This window comes from Gopherus evgoodei, chromosome 1 (assembly GCF_007399415.2).
Source record: "Gopherus evgoodei ecotype Sinaloan lineage chromosome 1, rGopEvg1_v1.p, whole genome shotgun sequence".
Classification (NCBI taxonomy): domain Eukaryota; kingdom Metazoa; phylum Chordata; order Testudines; family Testudinidae; genus Gopherus; species Gopherus evgoodei.
The window spans coordinates 63,259,961-63,287,566 of record NC_044322.1 but is presented as its reverse complement, the minus strand read 5'-3'; positions in this window follow the sequence as shown (position 1 = coordinate 63,287,566).

The window sequence follows — 27,606 nt, the reverse complement described above, 5'->3', positions numbered from 1 at the left end:
CTTTTTTAATATGCCATATATCATAGATGGTGGAACTAGATGCCACACTCCCTGGCTGGAAGTGGTTTCCATTATATACATGCTTTACAGTTTGGTTCAATGGTCCAGCACCCGTGTCATATATGCTTCCTTTGGGTCAATAGATATGAAAGAAAACACATTTTCATAATAACTAATAAAGCATGTAACTTAGTACCTGCTGCCTGTCAAACAGTTTTTGGTAGCTGGAGAAAGGTTGAGTGGATAATGAAAATACTCTTCTGATGGATTATCCAAACTTTGCACAATTTAATCTGCTAAAATATTGGTTAAAATAGGATATGCATATACATATACAGGGGGCATGGATTGCTTAGTGGTTTGAATATTGGCCTGCAAAACCCAGGATTGTGAGCTCAATACATGAGGAGGCCATTTAGGGATCTGGGATTAAAAAAAATATTGTTAGGGACAGTACTTTGTCCTGCTAGTGAAAGCAGGGGACTGGACTTGATAATGTTTCAAGGTCCCTTCTGGCTCTACGAGATAGGTATATTTCCATATATTATTTTTATATTATCTTATCCCCCTGAAAAGTAATAACATTATATGAAAATATAGTATACAAGGTCACTAAAGCAATAGCAAATATTACAGATCTTGTGGACAGTGAAAGACAGTAAAAAGAAGATACAGTTACTCTCATTAAATACCACAATCCTTCTATAAAAAACATCACTTATGGTGACTATTCCTTATCGCCTATGTCCTGCAACTGCATAGTTGCAATTGGACATGAACAAAAAATCAATTACAGGCATACATACTGTCACAACAATTGCAGTAATAGTGAGAAAAAGAAAAGAATCTTATACTAGTAATAGCATAGGTAGCTATCTCACTTGTTTATCCTTGCTAATACAGAAGCTCGTTTATAAAGTTGTGCCTGCTTAGGAGAACAATTACTGTGGAACTTATAACTAACTAAAAAGAATCTGTTCCTATTTTCAGGAATCAACTACCAGTTAATTAAATTGATCACAGGCTACCAGAAAGTGTTTCCAAGAAAGCTCCTTGGTATAATTTCATAGAATCTTTACTTCTGTTAGATCAAAGTATTTACTCAAATTGGATTAAACAAAACATAAAAAGCAACCCCACAACTTCCTCCCAAATATAAACAGGCTGATCTTCACCCCAATGACTTCTTCCTTCCCAGTTGCCCTGGCAACATGCTTGGGCATCTTAGAAAGGCTCCATGACGTTTCACTACTCCATATACTTCTTTGAACATTTGGAAATGTGATGGGTTAGTTTTCAGTTTTCCTGTTCTATCACCTCCTTGAAGACAATAGTTTCACTCTGGTTCAAATGTGCCATCTGCTTTTGGTACCCCATGAATCTGTGTTTGCTAACTGGCAAGAAATTTGATGTTTGATTTACAATGGCATGCTTTAGCTTTTCCACTCTGCCTATGGCTGTTGCAGTCTGCTTGACACTGATTATCTTGTTGGGCAACATGCTATATCATCACTGAGCATATCTGATGCCTTACTATTTCCCCTTATTGTGATTTTTAATGTTTTCCTTAAGAAACACTAAATCAGACCTGTGAAGATACTTTAAAATCATTACACTTTCTGCACTTTACAATAACTTATTGAAGAGACTTGGTTAAGATGCACAGTATACAACTGCAAATTTGAGTGTATTACCAAAGCCCATATTACACAAGTGTGTGTCTGTGAGTTTTTTGATGTTTTTTTTCTTTGTTTTTAAGACGAGAAACAATTTTCCTCACAATTTTTGCTTGCATAATAAAATATATAGTTGGAAAATTCTTGTTAGGTAATCTTCATAGATAGACAAACAGGAGATATACATAGATTAGATAACTAGCCATGGGTACAAGACACAGTTGTACTGTGGACTAACTAGAGAAAAGACATTTTAAAACCCTTGGGGACCACAGTTCACTGTCTGAGATCCTCTGATTCATACATTCAAAGGCCAGAAGGGACCATTGTGATCATCTAGTCTCACCTCCTGTATAATACAGACCATAGAACTGCCCCAAAATAATTCCTAGAGCATCCAGTTTTGATTTAAAAATTGCCAGTGACTGAGAGTCCACCATGAACCTTGGTAAACTGTTCCTATCATTAATTACCCTAATTTAGACCTTATTTACAGTCTGAATTTGTCTACCTTCCACTTCAGCCATTGGAATGTGTTACACTTTCTCTGCTAGATTGAAGAGCCCATTATGAAATGTTCTTTCCACATGCAGGTACTTATAAGCTGTGATCAAGGCAGCCCTTAACTTTCTCCTTCTTAAGTTAAATAAATTGAGCCCCTTAAGCCTGTCACTATTGCATGTTTTCTAAACCTTTAACCACTCTTGTGGCTCTTTGAACTCTCTCTGGTTTATCAACATCCTTCTTGAATCATGGACATGAGAACTGGACAGAGTACTCCAGCAGCAGTTGTACCAGTGCCTCAATAACTTCTCTGATCCTCCTTGAGATTCGCCTACTTATGCATCCAAGGATGGCAATAGCCATTTTGGTCACAGCGTTGCACTGGAAACTCATGTTCAGCTGATTATCTACCACCAAATCTTCTTCTAGTCCAGCACCTTGCCTATTCGGGGACTGAACAATAAAGCCTTGCCTGAAATAAAGCCATTGAGAGTCTTCCCAAAATGGATAACTTTATCCTGCTCTTATGCAGTTCTTTATGGGTATATCTACAACTGCAATGTAAGCCCATGCTGTTACACTAATAAAATAATACCAGCAGGATCTTATAAGAGGAATAAGGCAAATCGCCAAGTTTATTGCAAATACAACAGAACAGTACTGACAGCTGTTAGAAGCATTCACTCACACAAACTTTCACACAAGTTCTGCAATGATCAGTTATAGTTACCAGCCTTCAGTTGCTCGTGCCACATCACTGGCTAGGTGCCCTGGACACGAGGTTGGAGCCGAGCAGTTGTCAGATGCGCATCTGATGCTCCTCGAGGGTGGTCGCAGAACCAGACTCAAAGATCACAGTCCCCTGGCTCTATGTGTATAGGTTTTTGGTTCAATTTAAGTCTATGGGAATTGCTCTGTCATGATTGAGATAACCATCAATCAGCTTGACTGGCGGTTGGTACATTTATGACGGGCAAGTGTTATGCATATGTTATCTTTTGTCTCTTCTTGATGCGCCTTGGGCAGATTCCGGCTTGTCCTCTGGGGGTCATCTGGTTTCCTGCGTTATCTTCAGCCAGCAGATAGGTGTGAATCTTTCTTGAGTTTGGCTGGTACTATTTCCTAATTGACCATTTACCTGTTACAGACACTCCCTTCCACTCACCTAGCATGCTCACATTTCAGCATTCTCACATTCCAGCTTAACACGTTTGATTTACATGTTATTCTGTTTTCTCTCCCCCTTTACATTGCTAAAGAACATGACTACAAGATTTACATAGGCACAATCAAAATTCCAAGGGATGAAAGGGTTAATGGTAAAACAACACTGTTTCTCAAAGTCCTTATCACCCCCTGGTACAGACTTTCTGTCTTGTTTCTGTGGGCCTCAGATAATTAGTGTTTCTGTCCTTGGGTTATTTACAGAAATTGCTATAACAATTTACAGCAAGGCTAAAAAGGCAGGCACACATCCTATCATTTAACTACTTCTTTCTATTCACACTTTCTACACATCTAACATTAGTATATAATGCAGTACATATCTATCTCAACAATGCTTGAGCCTGGGCTCAAGGCTAACCCTCCTTGAATCTACACTGCAAATGTACTAACCCAGGGCTTGGATCCAGGGTCCCAGGACCTGGCAGGGTTGCAGGGTCCAAGCTTGAGTCAAGCTGGAACCCAGGATCTGAGCCCTATTGCTTTTGCAGTGTAGATATAGCCCCGCTTGATGCAGATTCTGGGAGTCATCCAAAAGTATCACACAATTCCTTAGAAGAACTTCCTTAGTCTTCTCTATCCCATCAACCTGCAATTCACTCTAATGAAATGGAAACCACACCCCCTTTGCAAATGGCACCAGCTCAGGTCAATGTTAATCCATTCTGTTCTGATCACTGATCTGTAAGAACACGATCAGCGAGCCTCCTGGATTTGCAAGGGAAAGTGAACTGATCAAGTCTTTTGCAAAGTGAGCTGCTTCCTGATAATATGCAGGGCGGGCAGAAAAAAATTCCATAGTGCACCATGATCCTAGGGCTATAATGGCCACATTTCGGGGGGCCAATAGAGACTCTGGGATATAGGTTCTTTGACTTGGGCCAGGATCCTGCAGTGTGGACACCAAAGCATGGGTCATAAAATTCGTAACTTAGGTTAAAACACAATTTAGATGCTCAACCCCAGAGTTCCCTAACACAGGTCATCTGATCGAGTCCCACTAACCCTTGGGTTACTTTGCAGTTTAGACATACCCTATGTGATTTGATAAGATTTCACATATGCAAAACCCTTACTTAATTTCATAGACATTCTCCTCTTTATGTAGTAGATTTATAGTATTATGTAGTATATGTGCTATTACCTGTGCCCGGCCTCTTTCTTAATTGGGCATTCTGTCCTGTCACTGGTTGGTCTGTCATGTGTTTCTCAGTTCCTGTTGAGTTCTTTGTTAGAACAGTAAGTACTTTTAGTCCTTATGCTGCCAGCTCCTGGCAGGCATCTTCCTCATTCTTCATTCCCATCATTGTCAGACCTGTCTAAGCTAATCACTTCTATGACAATGTTAAAGGCCTTACTTCCAAGGGCTCAGCTTAATGGAGATATTGCAACTCTTCCCAGAATGAGATATCCTCCCACACCAAACCACTGACTTTGGGCTCCAAGCCTGTTTCTGTCCTCTTTTAGTTAGTGCTCTCGACTCTTGATTTAATAATACTACTTAGCAGTAGAGCTGGAGAAATTTATCAGACAAATACTTTATTCATTGAAAAATGAAGTTTTGAGTCAACTGAAATGACTTGAAAATTTGTGTTGCATTAGGTGAATAGCTTCAGCCAATTTAAAAAAAAGTTGAAAAAGTCAAAATATTTCATTTTGGCATTTCCAAAAAACAAGTTTGACTTTTAATTTGGAAACAATGTTTTGTTTGTAAATTTTGCAAGATTTATTAAAAAAAAAATAAAAACCTTAACTCTAAGCCCCCAAAAGTGACAGAAAATGAAAATGATAATAAGTAGAGGAAAAAAACATTTTGGGTCAACAGATAAGTTCATTTAACCCAAAGTGATATATTTATTTCTGTTTAGTGTCACTGTTGCCATTCAGTGGTGGGCAGTAGTGAAACAGACAGGAATCATGGCTATTTCATGCTGTGGCTGCCAGAGCTTCCGTGCTTCTCAGTTCTGACGCAGCTCACCAGGCTCCTGTGGAGCATGTTTCATTTCAGAAATACCAGCTTTCAGTGTTTCTGAAACAAAATAATTCATATAGTTCCACAAAAAAAGTTTATTTTTTGTTTTTGTTTTGTTTGTTTATTTTTTTAAAAATTGACTTTTGGTCCTAATTTGGGATGAACAAGTTCCAACAACTCAAAAAAAAATGCAGAACTGAAATTTGTTTTTCCCACCAGCTGCAGTCCTGACCAGTCTGAACCAGAAGGAATGTACCATATGACTAGAACTGGGCTTTTTTTTTTTTTTTTTTTTTGGCAAATAGTTTATTTGCCAAAAAATACAGTTCAGTCCTACCAAAACTATTTGTGAATTCATGTTGAATTAGCCAAATAATTTCAAATGAACCAAAAACATTAAATGTTTTGGAAATGTCAAAGAGAAAAGGCAAGTTAAAAGTTTGCCAAGTCTGTGCTATGCCTGTTTTCCCACCAAGAGTGAGCTTCTGACAAAGAAGCTTCTTTCTTTCTTTCTTACTTTCTTCAGGGAAACAGGATCTGACTATAACAACAATAGCTTAAGACCATTTACACTGACTTTCTTTTTTTCCACCAAAATAACAGTTAATACCCTATTTATCACCATCTCAAAAGACTGTCAAGCAGGAGTTTTCCCTTCTAAAGGTTTCCTATAGCAAAAGGCAATATGGGAAATTGTTATAATGAAAATCTTTCTTAATTCCTTAAGTTCCAAATCTTTATTGTTTTCTTTCTTTTCTTGTGTTTCATAAAAGATTTAAAAAATTTTTTATAGTAGCAGTTATGATAGAACCAGACATAGTTCCCTCTGTTACTATTATAACAGTAAGGATTTTATAAATGTCTTCTGACCTGCTGAGTGCAAGCCCTCACACAGCTTGTGTCTACTGTACGTATTTGAACTTGGGTTTCTTACTTCCAGTTTGACTGCACATCCTCTAGCTGTATACAGTGCTACTAACTGCCTATGTTATAGGGGTCTCCAGCAGCATTTGATCTCCAATTGTATTTTCTCCTCGCACCTGATCACTTTATGCTCTGTTCCAAGGCTTAAATTCTCATATACCCATTATCATTAACCTACTGTTTCTTATAGTGTGTTTTAGCACAATGCAAGTGCAATACAAACTGTAAGAACAGTATTAAGGAAAAATATTTATTACATTTGTTAAAAGTGATGCAACACAATAATCCATATTAAATCACAATTAAGTGTTCTGTTACTGTACAGTATCAGAGGGGTAGCCGTGTTAGTCTGGATCTGTAAAAGCAGCAAAGAGTCCTGTGGCACCTTATAGACTAACAGATGTTTTGGAACATGAGCTTTCGTAGGTGAATACCCACTTCATTAGATGCATGTATTGGAAATTTCCAGGGGCAGGTATATATATGCAGGCAAGCTAGAGATAACGAGGTTAGTTCAATCAGGAAGGATGAGGCCCTGTTCTAGCAGTTGAGGTGTGAAAACCAAGGGAGGAGAAACTGGTTTTGTAGTTGGCAAGCCATTCACAGTCTTTGTTTAATCCTGAGCTGATGGTGTCAAATTTGCAGATGAATTGAAGCTCAGCAGTTTCTCTTTGAAGTCTGATCCTGAATTTTTTTTACTGCAGGATGGCCACCTTAAGATCTGCTATAGTGTGGCCAGGGAGGTTGAAGTGTTCTCCTACAGGTTTTTGTTTATTGCCATTCCTAATATCTGATTTGTGTCCATTTATCCTTTTCCATAGAGACTGTCCAGTTTGGCCGATGTACATAGCAGAGGGGCATTGCTGGCATATGATGGCCTATATTACATTGGTGGACGTGCAGGGGAATGAGCCGGTGATGGTGTGGCTGATCTGGTTAGGTCCTGTGATGGTGTCGCTGGTGTAGATATGTGGGCAGAGTTGGCATCGAGGTTTGTTGCATGGATTGGTTCCTGAGCTAGAGTTCCTATGGTGCGGTGTGCAGTTACTGGTGAGAATATGTTTCAGGTTGGCAGGTTTCCTGTGGACGAGGACTGGCCTGCCACCCAAGGCCCATGAAAGTTTGGGATCATTGTCCAGGATGGGTTGTAGATCCCTGATGATGTGTTGGAGGGGTTTTAGCTGGGGACTGTATGTGATGGCCATTGGGGTCCTGTTGGTTTCTTTCTTGGGTTTGTCTTGCAGTAGGAGGCTTCTGTGTACACATCTGGCTCTGTTGATCTGTTTCCTTATTTCCTCATGCGTATTGTAGTTTTGAGAATGCTTGGTGGAGATTTTGTAGGTGTTGGTGTCTGTCTGAGGGGTTAGAGCAGATGCTGTTATACCTCAGTGCTTGGCTGTAGATAGTGGATTGTGTGATGTGCCCGGGATGGAAGCTGGAGGCATGAAGGTAGGCATAGCGGTTGCTAAGTTTTCGGTATAGGGTGGTTTTAATTTGACCATCACTTATTTGCACCATGGTGTCTAGGAAGTGGACCTCCCGTGTACATTGGTCCAGGCTGAGGTTGATGATGGGGTGGAAGCTGTTGAAATCGTGGTGGAATTTTTCCAGTTTCCTTCCCATGGGTCCAGATGATGAAGAGGTCATCAATGTCACGTAGGTACATACTGTACATATATGTACAGTACATATATGTACAGTATGTACAGTATGAATTTCATGGGTTATTTCCACAGTCACAAAACAATCACTGCTGCTCCTTTTAGATTTTTCTGCTTCAAATAGGATAAGAATATAAGTTTGATAGTAATAGTATGAATAGTACAACAGACAAGGTCAGCGGAATTAAATTTAAAGAAATGTCTATTTTTAGAGTGCTATGAAAAAATCAAATATCCATCTTTCAAATCCATTTTAAGCAAAATGGTTGGGGTAGAAAAAGTCTGAGTATAATTCTTGCTCTACAATTGCTTTAAACAAGACATTTTCTGGTAACTCCCAGGCCTTGCTTCGTTATGTCCAGTCTAAACAGTTTCTTTTCATTTTCTGCCACAGAGAAATCACAATGTAGAAAAAGTGTTCCTTTCTTGCACTCCAAAGTATCGCAGATTTAAAAAAAATCATAGTCGTCAATCCACTCCATGAAAAGTAATGGGATTAGATCACTATCAGAGTTTCTTTCACTGTGTTAAATGAGCTGAGTCTTGCTGAAAAGCTCTATGCTCTTCATTACAGCAGAGCCTGGAAGCATCCTATCCTTTGCTGGTTTTAGAGTTAGATGTCCTCATTGTGTTTAGTCATGTCATTATCAGAACTTTTGCTTTACCTGTACTTAAAAATCTTGGTATTAGAAGCAGATTAACTTTATGTAAAGAGGCAGCCAGTGTGAACTAATTTGCTGTCTAGGATTTTACATTGTCGGCCTCATTATTAAATGCAGTGTAACCAAATGGAAGTCTCTAATTTGCATCTGTTTTTTACATTGGCTTTTTCCAACTAATCTGAGAAGGATTCTTTTATGTCTTCATTTGATGAATCAGACATTTAATGGATATACAGTTTGTCTAGTCTGTACGACCACTGTTGTACAACAATATGACATAATTCATCAAACTGTGCTAAATCTTCTAGAGTTATTTTAAATATATTAAAGGATTCATGAATTCATTTATAGAACGATATTTTATCTTTAATCTGATTAGAACAGGAGATTTAAATAAATCAGTTATATTAGCTTTAGGCATAAGCACATGCTGTAGTGCTGCTCTTAGTTTTAGCACACTTTTAGGATCATGGAAATAAAATACGGTAGATTTTTTTTATGTGCAAAGAACCCCAATCATCAGAGAAATACTGTATCATTTACAAGATCATTGTCCAAAAATTATATCTTGTTTCTAGAACCATATATATAATAACTAATTTTCCAAAATGTACTCAGATTTTTAAATTAATTCATTATAAAACCAACAAAAAATTAGAAGGAAAAAGTCCTAGAGAATCACAGTTTACTAGATTATTACATTTCTCTGATTTGCCATGTGAGAGTGCCTTCTCCTGGTGTTTCAGTAGGAATATAATCTCTCTGATTTTGTGTATATGATGGTAACATTGACTTTAAAAACATGTTCAAAACCACAGATGGAGATTTGGCTATAAAATTCCCATTAGTGAGCTGAAGATTACTTTGAAATATTATTCTGGCATGAAATTCTAGGTGGCCAGTCATAAACTGAAAAAAATAAATGAATATTTTTTCAGTGTAATATCCTCATGATATATCCAAATGGCTGCTGCTACTCATACAATAGACCAGGGGTCGGCAATCTCTGGCATGCGGCTCGCCAAGGTAAGCACCCTAGCGGGCCGAGCCAGTTTGTTTACCTGCTGCGTCGGCAGGTTTGGCCGATTGCGGCTCCCACTGGCCGCGGTTCACTGTTCCAGGCCAATGGGGACGTCAAGGAGCCGCGGCCAGCACATCCCTTGGCCGCACCACTTACCGCAGCCCCCACTGGCCTGGGACAGAGAACTACAGCCACTGGGAGCCGCGATCGGCCGAACCTGCTGAAGCGGCAGGTAAACAAAGTGGCCCGGCCCGCCAGGCTGTTTACCCTGGCGAACCGTGTGGCAGAGATTGCTGACCCCTGTAATAGACTGTACTCTTTTCAATTTACTTAGAAAGTGACTGGATTGCCATGTGAATTGAGATGGACATATAACTGACCACTGGTTCACTCTTTTTGGCTGATTTGAACAATGTATAATAGGTGCTTGGAGAAACTTGGTATGAACACAGATGGTGTAAGCCGGTTGTGTCGGGGCTCGTCCCTCTCAGGCGCGGCGGGGAGTCAGGGCGCCTCCTTGCGCGCCGCAGTCCGGGTAGGCTTAGCCCTCGGCAGGTGTTGAGCGGGGTACAGGGTCTGTAAACAGGGTAGAGCCCCGGCCCTCTAGCCGGGGTCAGGGCTCTCAAAGTAAATAAGCCCCAGCCCTTGGACAGGGCGGGCAGTAATAGTTCAGGCTCAGGCCTTTAGCAGGGGCTGAGCAAACACAGTATCAGTCCAGGCCCTTGAACAGGCCGGGCAGCAATAGCTCAGGCTCAGGCCCCTAGCAGGGGCTGAGCAAACACAGTATCAGCCCGGGCCCTTGGCTCTGGCGGGGCACCAAACACAAGTCTAATTAACTCTGGCCCTTTGGGTCAGGGCAGAGCGTAGCAAAGTCAACGGGGCCCAGCCCTTGGTTTGGGTGGGGCACTAAACACAAGTCTAATTAGCTCTGGCCCTCTGGGTCAGGGCAGAGCAGTGGCAAAGTCAACGGGGCCCAGCCCGTGGTTCAGGCGGGGCACCAAACACAAGTCTAATTCGCTCTGGCCCTTTGGGTCAGGGCAGAGCAGTGGCAATAGGCGAGAAGAGGGGGAGTCTGCCACCCGGTTACGGGTGGCAGGGGGAACGCAGGCCCTCCCACTCCACTGCGTTCCAGCCCGGGGCCCTAGCAGCGGTCAAGACCCGCTGCGGTCAGTGGGGATCCTGGCCGCAACACACTCACATGGGTTCGGGCTCTTCCGGAGCCAAACCAGGGTCGGCTATCCCTGTGCCACTTCCAACCTCCCCCTCTCTGGGTACCTGGTTCTTGCCGGCGTCTTCTGATGGGTCCCAGATCATACGTTCCTCCGGGTACCGGTCGTGGGGAAGCTCAGGCCACTCCTCGGGGTATCGGGCACACGGCAGGTCAGGCCGACATTCCTCCGGGTACCGGGCCTGAGGCAAGTCCAGCCAGCGCTCCTCTGGGTAGTGGGCGCGGGGCAGGTCCGGCCAGCGTTCCTCTGGGTAGTGGGCGCAAGGCATGTCTGGGCAGCGCTCCTCCGGATAGTGGGCGCGAGGCAGGTCAGGCCAGCGCTCCTCGGGATAGTGGGTGCGGGGCAGGTCCGACCCGGCGGGAGCCCGGGCACCAGCGTCTGTCCTCTCTGGCAGCCTGCCTCCAACTGAGCGCTGGGGCCGGGCTTTTATACTTCCTGTCCCGCCCCTTGACTTCCGGGGGGCAGGGACAGGCCGTGCTGACTCCGCCCACTGAGGCGCCTGCTCTGGCTCGTCCCCCTCAGGCGCGGCGGGGAGCCAGGGTGCCTCCTTACAGATGGATTATCACATTCAGTTTTAGGCACCATCTTACCAGAAAGATAACAACAAATTGGCAGATGTCAGAGAGAAGCAACATAGGATCCTGGGAGTGAAGGAAAGGACTTAGCAGAATGATGAAAAAAACTAAATATAGAGAGCTTCGCTAAAATGATAACTAAAGGGGACAGGAGGGAGGAATTATTTGCTATGGACCATGGGCTGTACTAAGAGTGATGAGATGAGATTAAGAAAAGGAAAATTTAGGCTAAATATCTGGAAGGCTTCTTGACAGGAAGTGTATTAGAATGTGGAATAGTGTCCTAAGGGTAGTGGTGGAAGATTCATCACTTGAGGTTTTGAACACTAGTTATGACAAAGCACAGGAGAATGTATAGTAGCGGAAAATCCTTCATTGGCAGAGAGATGAAATAAACTCTAACTTCTATTTTCTGCGAAACTGTCAAGAAATTCTGAAGTTAATCTTCTCAGTGTGTTTTATACTTTTACACATACTTCTTCTTAATCTCTTTTTGCACGTTTTCTCCCTTTCCTGAATACACTACCATATATTTTGTGGAGGTTTTTTGAAACATATTTTTGTGTGTGTTTGTTTTAATTCAGTTGCTGTAGGCACATTTTAATTTTCATAAGTTGGAAACTTAATAGAACATGCTTTAGCCAGGTAGTAAAGACAGTTAGGAATTTTCCAGAAAAAAAAACTTTAGATGGAAAACAAATTTTCTGTGAAACTTTTGTGTGGAAAAATTTGATGTGGCCAGAATGACAGAAAACCAAAATGAAAATTTCAATTGTCAAACTGAATCAAAATGTTTTGTTTTGTTTTCCTTTTCAAGTCACTTTAACATTAATCTGTAATTGCCATTGTGCCTCATGCGGGTTGCAGCTCAGCTGGACTACATCTCCTATGATGGACCTCAGTCTACCATCTGGTTGAAATGCCCAGGTGCACTATGGAAATCCTATGACCATGGTGCATCATGGGAAGTGTAATCTTGTCAAGGAGCCTGGCTCAAAGTAAAGAATGGAGTGTCTTTACTACAACTCCCATGAAGCACCACAGCAGCTTAGGTGGATGTAGTTCATTTTCTAGCTGGCATGGAATGTTTCAGTGTGATTCAACAAACTAAGATGAAATATTTAAGAATGATGAAGAATTTTATATCATTTCCTCAGTGTTGAACATATTCTCCTGAGGGTTGTAAGATCTTGGTTTAATTCTATGTGTTGGGTTTTGTGCAGGAGTCGGCAACCTCTGGCATGCGGCTTACCAGAGTAAGCACCTTGGCAGGCTGGGCCAGTTTGTTTACCTGCTCATCGGCAGGTTCGGCTGATCGCGGCTCCCACTGTCCGTGGTTTGCTGTCCCAGGCCAATGGGGGCTGCGGGAAACGGTGTGGGCAGAGGGATGTGCTGGCTGTGGGTTCCCACCACCCCCATTGGCCTGGGACAGAGAACTGCGGCCAGTGGGAGCCACGATTGGCCAGACCTGCCGACATGGCAGGTAAACAAACTGGCCTGGCCCACCAGGATGCTTACCCTTGTGAACCGCGTGCTAGAGGTTGTTAACCGTTGTTTTAGTGTGTGGTACTGGGTGGTTGTGGCCTGTAATATACAGGAAGTCTGATTAAATGGTCTGATGGCCTTAAAACTCTTCTACGACTCTAATCAAGAATGCCAAAATAAATTGTTTTGACAACTCTGATATAAAATTTTTCATCATTTTCTATTTTGTGTTAAAAATGTGGGAATTTTGACTTTTTGTCCCTATCTGATCCACCGCAAACATTTAAAACATCAACATTTTCTGCAAGATGAAAATACAGTTTTTGACCAGCTCTAATCACCTGTCAAATTTTTCACACCCAAAAGGATCTGAAAGTTCAAATATAGTTCATTTAAGCACTTAAGCTACACTGAATGGTGATCTAATAATTGCATAGTAATGTAGGACTAGAAGTAGACTATTCAACAAAGGCACTACTTGGGAAACACTTCAGGCAGCACCTTTTACCCTTCTCAACTTTTGACAGAGCTAGTTTCTCATTTAAAGTGCCAAATCTTGGGTGTAGTTAGACATGTTAAAATCAGCAGGTCTGGTTGACCTGCTGTGATAAACAGATAGTTAAGGGTTAATGTCTCTTTTACCTATAAAGGGTTAACAAGCTCAGTGAACCTGGCTGATACCTGACCAAAGGACCAATCGGGGAACAAGATACTTTCAAACCTTGGTGGAAGGAAGTCTTTGTTTGTGCTTTTTGGGTTGCTCTTTGTTCTCTCTTGGGATTAAGAGGAGCCAGAAGTGCAACCAGTTTTCTCCAATCTTTCTGAAACAGTCTCTCATGTTCAACATAGTAAGTAATAGCTAGAAGGCAGAATAGTCTTTATGTTTATTTTCTTTATTTGCAAATGTGTATTTTGCTGGAAGGATATTTTACCTCTATTTGCTGTAACTTATACTTAGGCTAGGGGGGAGGAAGTCCCTCTGGTCTATGTAAAGCTGAGACCCTGTAAACATTTTCCATCTTGATTTTACAGAGATAATTTTTACTTTTACTTTATTTAATTAAAAGCTTTTCTTTTCTTTTTAAGAACCTGATTAATTTTTTCCTTGTGTAAGACCCAAGGGGACTGGGTCTGAACTCACCAGGGATTGGTGGGGGAAAGGAAGAGGGGGGAAGGTGAATTCCTCTCTGCGTTAAGATTCAAGGGGTTTGAATCACACTATCTCTCAGGGTAACCCAGGGAGGGGAAAATCTGGGAGGGGGAAGGAGGTGGAGTGGTTTATTCCTCTTTGTTTTAAGACCCAAGGGATTTGGGTCTTGGGTTCCCCAGGGAAGGTTTTGGGGGGACAAAAAGTGTACCAAATACTATATTTTGGTTGGTGGCAGCATTATCAGATCTAAACTAGGAATTAAGTTTAGAGGAGTACATGTAGGTCTCCACTTTCTGGATGCTAAAGTTCAAAGTGGGAATAAGACCTTGACACCTGCATTCGAGAATTTTTAAAGAGCTCGCTGAGTAGCTTGCTGAACCATTCATTTTGATTTTCAATAAATCTTGGAACAATGGTTAATCCCAGAAAACAGAAAGTAAACTACTGTTGTGTCAATATTAAAAAAGGGTAAACAGCATCACCTGGGTAATTAAAGGCTGGTCAGTCTGACTTTGATTCTGTGCAAGATAATGGAGAAGCTAATACAGGAGTTTATTAATAAAGAATTAAAAGATGGTAATACAAATTATACCAATCAACATGGTTTGATAGAAAACAGAGCCTGTCAAACTAACTTGATTTTTTAAATCAGATTACCCATTTTATTGATAAAGGTGATAGTATTGATATAATATCCTTAGACTTCTTTAAAGCATTTGACTTGGTACCATGCAATATTTTGATTAAAAAACTAGGATAATATAAAATCAGCATAGCATACTTCATATATATTAAAATGCTGTCTAACTAACAGGTCTCAACATGTAACTATAAACAGACAATCATAACTGAACAGGAGTAGATACCCCTGCATTCATGCCCTCCACAGGCTTGCAATTATTTTTTCTACACAATAAGTCTTGTGAGGTATCATTTGAAAAATAATAACACACTGGTCAATAACATCATTGTCACATATATATAACAATGTTATATGTACAGTTATGAATTCTCTCTGTGTGATGTTACTAGAACATGTTTAAGACCAGACACCATAGCTCAGGTAAAAGCGATAAACAGGTGGGTTTGTCCTAGATAAAGTAATGTACGGTTACATTGATTTACATATTAGCAATAAACAAAGCCATCAAACCAAACCAGTGGGGTTCATCCTGAAAGTGAACACAAAAGATAGAGAATTAATATTCCTCTTGCACCCCAGAGAGACACAGGAGACTGAATCCTCAGAGGCCTTCCTGACAAAGACTTTCTTTAGGGAATACAGAGGACACACACAGGCACACACAGAGGGGGAGAGAGAGAGAGAGAGAGAGAGAGGGAGAGACACTCCACCTTTGTCCTACACTTAGGGAGACAAAGGAGCCATGAACTTTGTTCTCCATGTATTGGCTCTTGGCCAAAGGATCTGATCACCCATGGCAGGCAAAGAAAAATTAGTGAAAAAATTACTTTGAGCAAAGTCTGTAGCATTTTAAGTTATGTCTTAGCCATTACAAAGCATATTTAAACTTGTATTGTTTGCCTTCAATTCCTTCCATTTGGTATCACTTAACCTATGCCTTTTCATTAACAAATGTGCTTTATTTTTCCTGTAAACCAACTCAGTGCTATATTTGAATTAAAGCAGGGTTTCTCAAACAAGGGTCGCCGCTTGTGTAGGGAAAGCCCCTGGCGGGTCGGGACGGTTTCTTTACCTACCCCGTCCACAGGTCCGACCGATCGTGGCTCCCACTGGCCACAGATCACTGTTCCGGGCCAACGGCAGCTGCTGGAAGAAGCAGCCAGTAAGTCCCTTGGCCCGCAACACTTCCAGCTGCTCCCATTGGCCCAGAGCAGTGATCCGCAGCCAGTGGGTCCCACGATCGGCCGGACCTGCGGACAGGGCAGGTAAACACACTGGCCCGCCAAGGATTTTCCCTACACAAGCAGCGACTCTTGTTTGAGAGACCCCGAATTAAAGTGATTGTTAACTCCAATTAAAGTGACATGCTACACTTTTGTCTCTTGAAATGAGCAAATGACCTTACTATTTCTCTGAGTGTTCCAGGAGAGGGCTGGACACTTCAGGGCACATAGTCTGGGGGAAATTCAGGACTGAGAATGTGTTGGGGATTGCCCATCAAGTTGCAGCCAAGGATGATGGAGACCAGGGTGAGGGTGTTGTGTTGTAGGCAGGCTGCTGGGGTCACAGTGCTGACCCAGTGCTGCACAGCACATAGACAGTCAGGGAACCAAATGCTTGTCTTTTGTCTATTGGTGTCCAACCTGTGAACCACAGCAGCAGAGCATTTGAGGCCCCCGGTGTTACAGAAAGAAGGTGACACAACCTCTCACTGGTCTAGATTGCATCTCAAAATATTAAAGGATGTTTTTCTAGTGCCTTATAGTGAGGGACTCAAGGATCTCAATCTATCTAGCCTAACAAAGAGACGGTTTTAGGGGTGACTTGATCGTAGTTTATAAGTACCTACATGGGGAACAAATCTTTGATAATGGACTCTTCAGTCTAGCAGAGAAACGTATAACAAAATCCAATAGCTGGAAGTTGAAGCTAGACAGATTCAGATTAGAAATAAGAAGTAAGTTTTTTAACAGTGAGGGTAATTAGCCATGGGAATAATTTATCAAGGGTCCTGGTGGAATCTCCAACACTGGCAATTTTTAGATCAAGATTAAATGCTTTTTTTTCTAAAAGAGATGCTGGAGGAATTATTTTGGGGAAGTTCTATGTCCTGTGTTATACAGGAAATCAAACCAGATGATCAAAATGGTGCTATCTGACCATTGAATCTATGAATCTGTATGTCTACGTGGATGAATAAGATTTCTGAAGTCCTTCAGCTTGACTCCCCAGTATTCCAATGAAGGAAGTTTTTTATATTTTAAGCTCAAAGTAGGATGTTTCTTGCGGTGAAATTTAGAATTATCATTTTAGAGGAGATGCGTTAGCAGCTTTCTTATCTTGTTGTCTACATTTCCGTGGTTTTCCTTATCTTGAATATTTTGTTGTGTTTTAATTCATTAATTGGTAAATTATGACATCAGCTTTTGAATTATGTTCATATTCATATTGCACCTCTGTCTTTTGTGTATTTTGCATCTTCAGTCTGCACCTGACCATGCCCTTGCAAAAGCCTTTTCCTGCTAAATTTATAATTTGCACATGTTTCTTCTTGGCTCTTTTGCAAATATCTAGTTAGGATTTAAGAACATGAAGGTAAAAATGTTTTTTTTCTTCTTCAAGTTTTTACTTTATATTAGAATTGAAGTACCAGGCTGAATGAACTAATGTCATATTGTAATTTGTGTCTGCTATTGTTTGCAAGCAATGAACCTCACCTTTACCATCCTTATAAGCTTGTATGTTGCCTGGCTAGTCTTCACCATACGACACACGTATCTTCATGCAATCTTCCTCTGAGCAAGAAGATCTACTATATATGTGAAAGGAAACTTGTGCCCTTTTTGAAGGCAAATGTCTCGGGGAGTTTATTACAATACCAGTAGCTTTTTAAAAAAAAAAAACAAAAAAATTTATATTTACTCTTTGCTTTGAGGCAGAGGAAGAATGGCAATGGGCCATCTTACGCTCACAACACCATAAAGGCACAAGTGTTCTACATATACCTATAGATGAAGACAAATGACTGTTCTGATGTGTCACAAACACAAAAATGAATAAACACTGCAGCTTCTGAAGTAGTGTGCACCGTAGCCTCTTGAAGTCTTTTAAAGCTTTTTAATTGCTATGTTTTCTGAGCATCTCTAGTTGGTCTTACAAGCCTGGAGGCTGAGGGAACCAGGTGGGCTCGGCAGGTTTTCCTACTGCCTTACTGAGCCTCAGGCAAGCAAGTGTCATAACTCACTGTGGGCTTAATTATCATTGCTATATTGATGACATTCTGATTTACTGCAACACTGACAATTCTCTTTTTATTTACACAAGTTTTGAAAGATTGTCTGTTAGTCCAAAAATGGATGGTTTTTCATTATCTTTCTTTGGATGTAATAAAAAAGAATTATTGGACGTTGTCCTCCCATCTACCTTTATTTTACTTCAAAGATTTGTAGCTTTACTTTTTTTTAAGAGCTCTAATTTAATGTTTAAATAAGGCATGTAAATTCTGCATTATTTATGGATTGTATTTCGGGTTTTTTTTCCATCATATTTTAAGTAGTTTGGAACTTGCTCAAAATGTTTGAACTAACACATTTGTGTATACCCTACATCTGTGGCATAGGTGCAATTGTGCATGCAAAATAATTAGAAAATTTATTTTCACAGGATTTATTAACTTGGTTTATTGTAATTTAGTGGAATTCCAAATCCTTTTGGTTCCCAAACTTGAGACACCTAAGAAGGAACAGATTATCTGAAAGTGCTGGGGACCCATCCTCTGAAAGGCACTTTGAGGTATCTCTAAATTGGGCCACCAGTTTTTAAAAAATGGGGGACAAGTATATTTTTTAAGATTAGGATAGCATTCCTTGAATAGCCACAGCATCCTCTATAGACAGCCACTTGATATTTTTTATTTCCTCTCAATTTGCAGAGTAGAAGGGGAATGAGCAAAGGAAGAAGAGAGAAACAAAATGTGCACCAGAGAAAATATCAAAAGAAAATGAATATTATAATGCCTGATAATAAAATACACTAGATTTATAATAGGCATCCACATACATTCAAAAGTATTCATCATGATTAATGTTAGTACAATGAATAACAAATGAAATAATGATGCTCTGTAACCTGTTATAGAGAGTTGCCATAAAAATTTGCTAAAAAATGTGAAAATTGCGTGTTCTTTAAGTTACGATGGCACTTTAAAAAAATAGACCAATGATTATTAATTTCTTTGGTACTTATTGTAATAACATTAACGAAGATGAGCTCATCTGCTATTAGTGAAGATGTCATACATATTTCTAACACTATTTCAGCATTAATTAACTGGAGCATTACTAACAAAAAAATACCTGAGGGTGCAATATTGTGTTTCCAATATCAAAGCACAGTGTGATTACAGAAAGTTGGGATGATTTCCCCTTCCTTTGCAGTGCTAATCATAGAATCATAGAATATCAGGATTAGAAGGGACCTCAGGAGATCATCTAGCTCAACCCCCTGCTCAAAGCAGGACCAAAGATAAGCAGGTACAAGGCTGTGGGAGGAAGAGGGCTTTTTGTTTGGGGGAGAAGGCATGAGGCAGATAGACGAAGACAGCATGTAAAATCCACTTCACCAATCTTTTCAGTTTTGTGGCCTGTATGCTAGCTATGGGTCATCTCTGCAAACCACATACAGAAATATAATTCCAGATCCTAGAATCAGATTTTATTTAGGTCAGGATTTAGCCATAAGACATTAACATTAAATTAAAGAATTGAAATAAAATAAAATAATTCAGAGAATAGTTCACCTGAGTGAGAATACTGAGGATCTTTTTTCTCTCCCTGGAGTCCGGTTGTCAAGATCAATATTTTTAAGGGCAAGTTGGAGACAGCAGCAAAGGTGTCACTTTCCACCTTGTTGTGTTGTTCTGATTTCATGTATTTCATTACTAAGAATGTGCTTTTACAGACTTATTTGCTTCCAAACATTGAAAACAGTTGGGAAAATGATCCTAAAAAACAACTTTCCAGAAGTTATTTCATCTTGGAAAGAAAACAAGAATCAGCCTGCCGTTCACACATCTGTAGCTGAAGATCTTGCGGTTGCTGCTCAACTGGTACCTCCATCGGATTGTTGAACATTTGAATGTTGGATCTCAAACTCTAACAATTTGAAAATCTGGCACTGAACTAGACTGAGATATCTGACAGAATCTCCACAAAGCTGTGAAAATCAGCAACATCAATCTTAACTGAGAATTCCTTGCATGATGGAAAATGATTAATATCATTCTTCTGAGGGAATGCATTGAGGAGTCTGAGTTTTCTGTAGAATGCATTGACATGTCCCATAAGTTTAAGAATATTCTGATCTCTACCTAGACACTGAGTGAATTGAGATGAGATGTCATAGCTTTTAGAAAAGCCAGTGAACAGAGAAATGCTGGGTATTCCAATTTCTCTTGAAGGGGAGGTGTTACTTATTTTCTCTTCTTTCAGAAATGTAAGAATCTATTTTCTGAGTGGAAAAAAAATGTTGAAGGCACTGTCCTGCATTCAGCCACCAAACTTGTGAATGGAGAAGCAGGTCCCCATATTTGGATCCAACTCCTCAAGGAAACTGATACATTTTCTATGCCTCCTTGTTCTGTTTCCTCTGTGGAAGATGTTGACCACTTGTACTACACTGACCATCATATCACTAATTTTAACAGATTCCCACAAAATACCTCCTAGTGTATGACAGAATGAAGGGTATAACATTCAACTCAACTTTGTCTTTGCAAACCTACAAACTAACTTTTACTGTCAATCATTGCTTTTGCATCATCTATGACAATCTATGACATCTATAACAGTGCAGGAGCACTTTTGGAAACCACCATGTTTGCTCACAGCAAAAGCAAGCACTTTGTAAATAAGTGTGGAATTAGCTCCAGAAACTCCTCATGCATGAAAAAATCTGCATCAGTACTTTCAATGAAAATTAATATGTAACAGATGTCACCGACATCAGTGCTCTCATCTAGAGCTAATGAAAAGAACTTACGTTTTTCAACAACTGTCTTCAGTTAAAGAATCATGATTGTTCATATTACTTACCCTTCTTGCTACAGTTTGATGAGACAATGGCACACTTTCAACATTCTTTGCCATTTTGTTCATCCCCAAAGGCATGATCCCTCTTGATTGCACGCCTTTTTATCACATTACCATGCATTCCTAAAAGGCTTTTGACATTTCACTAGCTTGAGGCAGACCTCATAAGACACAGCCAGACTTTCAGTTTGTGCAGTTGAAGGTTTCATCAGTATGTTCCTCTGCTTTTGAAGTTTGATGTGGTACAAAATGGTGGCTTCCAAGCAGTGGGACCTCACACACACCATATGTGAGAGGTCACATAATGCGAAGGATGCCATGCTGTAGAGTGGGTTTCCGGCATGCTCTTGATATTCTGGGCAGCCTCTGCTGAAGGAGGAGAATGCCTTAGGGCCTGGATGGAATTGTCTTGAGGGCCAGATCTGTCTCACAGGCCACCAGTTGGACCACCCATGATATGGATGGAGCGCAGAAAGTCGGGGAGGTGAAATCCAACCCCAGTTGCATATCCAGAATGTTGGACTATTGCACAAAGACTTCAAGTCTTTCCTTCATGGCCACTATTCTAGTTTATACACTGAATTAATAGCTCTGGTATTTCTGGGCCATTTATATAGGGTATTGGGGACACTATATTAACACAGTTATATAGTCCCATCCCAGTATGGCCTTCTGCACTAGCTTATAAAGGTGGCAGTTATGGATTGCATCCTTTCAGGCAGTAATCCAGTGCTGTATGCAGCCTTCCCCAAAGTTCTTAAGTGATGGGACGGGCCTTTCATCATCAGCTCCAGAGGGTGGGCATTGTAATAGAAGCATCTTTCCCTCCAACCTCTCATCTCATTCAAGCCAGGGGCCCATTGGTATCCTTCTCTCTCTTTAGATTTGTTGATATTTGCAAATCCTAAGTGAGAAGAAAGAAACTCAGTGCTAATAAATATAAGCGCCCCAAGCATTCGACAGGTAGAAGCTATCAAAAGCTGTGGGAGCATAAGTCTCCTTCTGGGAGACTAAAGGCGTCTCTATACTGCAATAAGCACCCACAGCTATCCCATGTCAGTTGACTCGAGCTCATGGGACTCAGACAGTGGGACTATAAAATTGTAAAAAGCGATAAAGAGGCCTGTGGCACCTTATAGACTAATAGATGTATTGGAGCATAAGCTTTCGTGGGTGAATACCCACTTCTTCAGACACATGCGAAAAGCTTATGCTCCAATGCGTCTGTTAGTCTATAAGGTGCCGCAGGACTCTGTCACTTTTTACAGATCCAGACTAACACAGTTACCCCTCTGATACTATAAAATTGTAGACATTTGGGCTTGGGGACTCTGTGATGGGGAAGTGTCCCAGAGCCTGGGCTGAAATCAAGATTTTATTGTAGAAACTTAAATTCTCCATGGAGGATCCAAACTCTGATATCCTGCTCTCCTTATGTGCCTGGAGCTACTTTTGAATCATAGAAGTTACCAGAGGAAAAGAGCTACCTATCCAGAGCTTTCTCACAATACTTGATGTAAGCATGCTCTTTTGTCTCCAAGATATTTTGAAAAAAAAAAACGTTTCTAGTAAAGAGATGAAAATGGATAGTACGTAAATTCTTCAGTATCGATACAGAACTCACACTGTTGCTTAATTGATTAAATGCTATATTTACTTAAGGATCTGTTCATATGTACATATTTTGGCTAAATGTATGGTCAGATTCCATTGGCTATAGGCCATTGTGCTCTGTTGCGTACCTGTGCAAAAGGTAGCCAGAATCTTTTTGATTGTACACTATGCCCCAGGTTTTTAAAGATATTTAGGCATTGCTACACTCAGCATTGTAATGCCTAACTGACTGAAGAGCCAAAGGGATTTAGGCACTAGGAGACAAATTCCTGATGTGATTTAGGCCTGTAAGTGCTTAAATTTAAAAATAGACTTAGGGTCCTCAGTCAGTTAGGCCTGGTAATTCTGAGTGCAATAACACCTAAACAGCTTTTAAAAATCTGGGCCCATGCGCATTAAAATATGGAAGGAAAGAATGTTGTTGGACATTAGTGCTAGTAACCCTGAAAGGAACATGTTCTTGTGGGGTCATAAGCCCCCCCATCTACCTGTTGGCATACACTGTGCTTTTCTAATGGAGGCTGCTTCTCAGGATGAGAATTCTTCCATAAGTTCCTCCACAGTGTTGTGATTTAAAATCAGAACTAGACCCTTGTGAAATTTGAATGCTCCTTTTCCCATACTCATTCTTCTTGACCTTTATGCTGCCCTTAAAACCATGTCTAAATGACTTATCCCTGAAGCGATAAATGAAACACATAGAGAAGACTGAACCTTGGTGAACATCTACAAAGATCAAAGTCTCATTTGCTTCTCTAAGAATCACACATCAGCCTTATTTCCTTTGGGTATGTCTATACTGGCAAGTTTCTGCACCACAAGTTATACCATTTTTATTAAAATGCTGGAATTAAATCACTGTTGCATGTCCAAACTGTGCTCCTTGTGACACTAGAGCATGTCCACATTAGCAGTTCTTGCAACAGCAAAGACAGCAATGCATTATGGTAGCTATTGCACTGTGCAACTGCCACAGAGTGGCTTGGGGAGGGTTTGCAATGCTTATGGGGCAGGCACAGTATCACATGATGCAGGTTTCCCAATCCCACTGTTCCATGGGCATCCTACTACACTGCCAGCTGCTTTTCAACTGAAGTGTGCGGGGGGGAAGAGTGTGTGACAGGGAATCTGTGTGTATGGAGCAGGCAAGAGAGAAAGAGTGTTTTTGGGGACAGAGAGAGTGTCAGCATGCTGTCTTATAAGTTCAGACAGCTTCAGGAAGCAACTAGTCTTGAGGCGGGGGGAAGGGAAACCCCAACATCAGGCCCGTCTCCCTCCCTGGGCTGTCTGCAAAGCAATCTCTCTCCAGGGCATCTGAGTTCAAAACAATGAGCAGAGCAGTCACTTGACGCATTATGGGACAGCTCCAGAGGCCAATTGCAGCACAGAAAGCAATCAAGTATCCACACGAGCAATAGAGCTCTGGAGCCTCTGTGCAAATAGCCTTATGACTCTCATTGAGGTGGGTTTTTTTGCAGAGCTGCAACTGAGTAGTTTCTGAGCACTAAGTGGCTTGGCAGTGTGTACACATCTGCAGTTTGAGTGCAGAAAGCTACTTTATTGTGCAGAAACTTTCCAGTATACACAAGCCCTTTGTCATCTACTCCTATTGCTTTGATTCCCATCCTCTATGGCTCTCCTTTACTTCTCCAGTATGTCTTCCATCCTCCCTACTTCAGTGAAGCCATGCTTATGGGGGACCAGATTGTCCTCTGCTGCTGGTCTGTGAGTGCACAAGTGGTGAAGGAGAGTGCTTGTATCTTCTACTCTCCCTTACACCCTGCTCAACAGCTGAGCACATTCACCTTCTCTGTGCTCCCTCAAGCATAAGATCTACTTCTTATGTGTGAGCCATGGGCCTAAGACACACTGGATTCAGTCCTGCCCCATTTAATTCACTGAGAGTTTTGCATTCCCAACATGTGCTAGGGAAGAACAATGCTTCTCAGAGTGAGACGTCATCCATGAGTTCCTCAACATGGTTGTGAATTAAAGCTGTAACTAGGCCCTTGTGAAGTCTGAAGGCTCCTTTTTCCATAGTCATTCTTCTTAACCTCTATGTTGCCCTGAAAACTATGGCCAAATGACTTATCCTTGAGATTGTCTCCAGATTGGGCTTCCAGTCAGGTCAGTGCAATAGAAGTACCCTGAAGTAGGAGAAGAAACAGACTGAGTTTCAAAAATCCTTGTTGGACTACGTCTTTGGAAAGGGTTACCTCTGCTTTTGGGTGTAAAGTCGTGCTGGGAGGTGGAGGAAAAGGAAGCGGGGGAAGGGAATGGGTGATGATGAGAGAGAGGAAAAATGCTATTACAATCATAATCTTAAAATATTTAGTAAAATTTAGCACTTTTCAACTGTATGGAAATAAACATGTACTGATAAATTATTTGATCAAAAATGTTATGTAATAATATTTAATCATACTTAACAGAATGTCATGCAGGATTATGGTGACTTTGTTAATCAAACTCAGATGTCATGACTGTAGCACATATTTTGCAGATTACTTAAAAAATCAAAGGAATTTGACATTTCACTGTTTTTTGTACTTTAAAACAGATTTTTTTGGAAACTAACAAGATTGAAAATGACCAAGCAACATAATGGTTTGATATAACAGCTCCAAAAACAAAACAACAAAAAACCCACTTCACAGTATAGTGAAGAAATAGCAGAAATAAAATTAAGAGTTTTGTTTTGGATTTGACTAGGGTATAAAAAAGGTTTGCAGTGTGGGATTTACCTAAAAATGTATTTAGAACAGTAAAATATGCAGATGTGTACAGCGATTAGAGCTGATGCTTTTACAGTTGTCCCTTAGTATTAAAAACTGATCTCTAGTGGGTTTCTTTCTTATCTTGATGCTTGAATTACTTACCACATGCATTTAAACAAACAAACAAACAATCTTTGCACTTCATGGCACCACAACTCACTCCTTCCTTAAGTCATATAGTGGGACAGCCATAGCACCATAACTATGCTACTGTAGCATAATGTAGACATTTTCAACAGCAATGAAAGGGTTTTTTTCCCCCATTATGGTAGAATTTCTATTTCCACGAACAATGGTAGCTGGGTTGATGCAAACATTCTTCTGTCTACCTAGTTGTCCCTTGTTCTTGTAACCCTTATCCTTGCTTTATTATTATTATTATTATTATTATTATTATTATTATTATTATTATTTGGAACCTCACATCTTGCATTACAGAAGTCACAGAAATGGAGGGGTGAAAGGGATCTCAAGAGGTCATCTAACCCCTCCACCCATGCTGAATCATGTCTGAGTTTAGATAGTAAGCTATGCAAGGATGGAACTTCTTTCAAAAACATTTCAAGATTATTTTTAACAAAAATGGGGAAAAAAATTAAATGGAAACTTTTTTCAAAAAAGAATATTTTCTCAACCAGGTCTGCTCACATGTCTGTAATAATGTCCATTTGTTCACTTACCTTGTCAAATTATTAGTGAAGTTCTAGCAATGTTTCTAGGGTCTGTATACAGGTGCTAGGTGTGAGTTCCTGAAAGCTTACTAGAAAGGAGAAAAAAAAAAGTGAAGGGAGAAGCAGGGTTACGATTCATTAAAAAGATGGAGGACATACCATATTATAGAAAAAACAGTAAATTTCTGTCTTCAAGGCTATTAATTCAGCATCATTCACAAACATGACTTCCCCCATAAAACTCTAAGATAGGGCAAAAGGGAAGTTGTAAAGCAAGAAGTCAATAAAGGAGGAGAAAGCAAGGGAAGGGTTCCTAAGGGTAAAATCCCATCCAGTGAGCTGACATTTCAGCCAATTAAAGAATTCTGTTCAACACGAATATTGACCAGATATGACAGCAATACCACCTCAAGTTTTTTTTAAAAATCGCATGACCCAGTCGTTGCAACTTGGAGACTAGTGAATCCATGGACATGGCATGAAGAGGGAGTATATTGCAAAAATATCTTCTACTATTGACACAACTTTAAGATTGAAAAATCAAGTCTACAAAAGTTACAATTTCCACAGCATCTATATCTATATCTATATCTATATCTATATCTATATCTATGACCTGGTCTACACTGGGGGTGGGAGTGGGGGAATCGATCTAGGAGATGGAACATCAGCTACGAGATTAAATTAAAATTACTTGCTTTGCATCCTCACAGAATGCCGCGGCTCCCCTATCAACTTTGCTTCTGCATTTCACCGAGCTGGAGCTCAGCAGTCGATGGGAGAGAGATCAGGGATCGATTTATCATTGCTACACTAAACACAATAAATCAGTCCCCGATAGATCGATCACTACCCGCCGATCCAGTGGGTAGTGTAGACGTACTGTATATCTATCTATCTATATCTAATCCAGGGTTTCTCAAGCAGGGGTTGCAGCGGCCAGTAAGTCCCACCTTCCAGCAGTTCCCATTGGCCCGGAGCAGCAATCTGCAGCCAGTGGGAGCCTTGATTGGCCACACCTGTGGACGGGTCAGGTAAACACAGCATCCCGGCCTGCCAGGGGCTTCCCTACACAAGCAGCGACTCCTGTTTGAGAAACCCTGATCTAATCTATATCTATATGTATGCACACATACACACACATATATATACACACACACACACACATTCTTTAGGAGCCAGTTGTCTTTTGACTATTTTCCATGTCGATCCATTAAAGTGATGAATAATATTATAAAAAGCAGCTGGAACATATACATCTATAAACACAAACACAGGTGCTTTTATATTTTATAAAACTTTATAATTAGCCTGTTGGGGGAGGTCCCTCCTCTCTGAATAGCACATTTGTGATTGAGATTAGATAGTGAATCTTTTTTGTGCTTAACACCTACGGAAATAGCTCAAGTGCTGAAGTCCAGGTTCTTTATTTCGTGAGTGTTAATTAGTTTTATAATAAGGAATCACTATGCTTTGTCTTGCACTTCAAGATGATGATAAAACAAAGCAAAACAAAACAAAAGAACTTTGAGACTGCCTTTTCAAACTAGCTGAAGGAAATTCTGATGCCATTAGGGGAAGAGTGAATTTGTGGTTAAAACAGAAATAGGGGACTTGGAATATCTGTGTCTAATTCACTTCTTGGTCAGACCCTGTGTGATCACAGATGTATTACTTAAGACAAAATTTTCAAATTTCAGGACATAGGGTTATGCACCTTAATTAACAT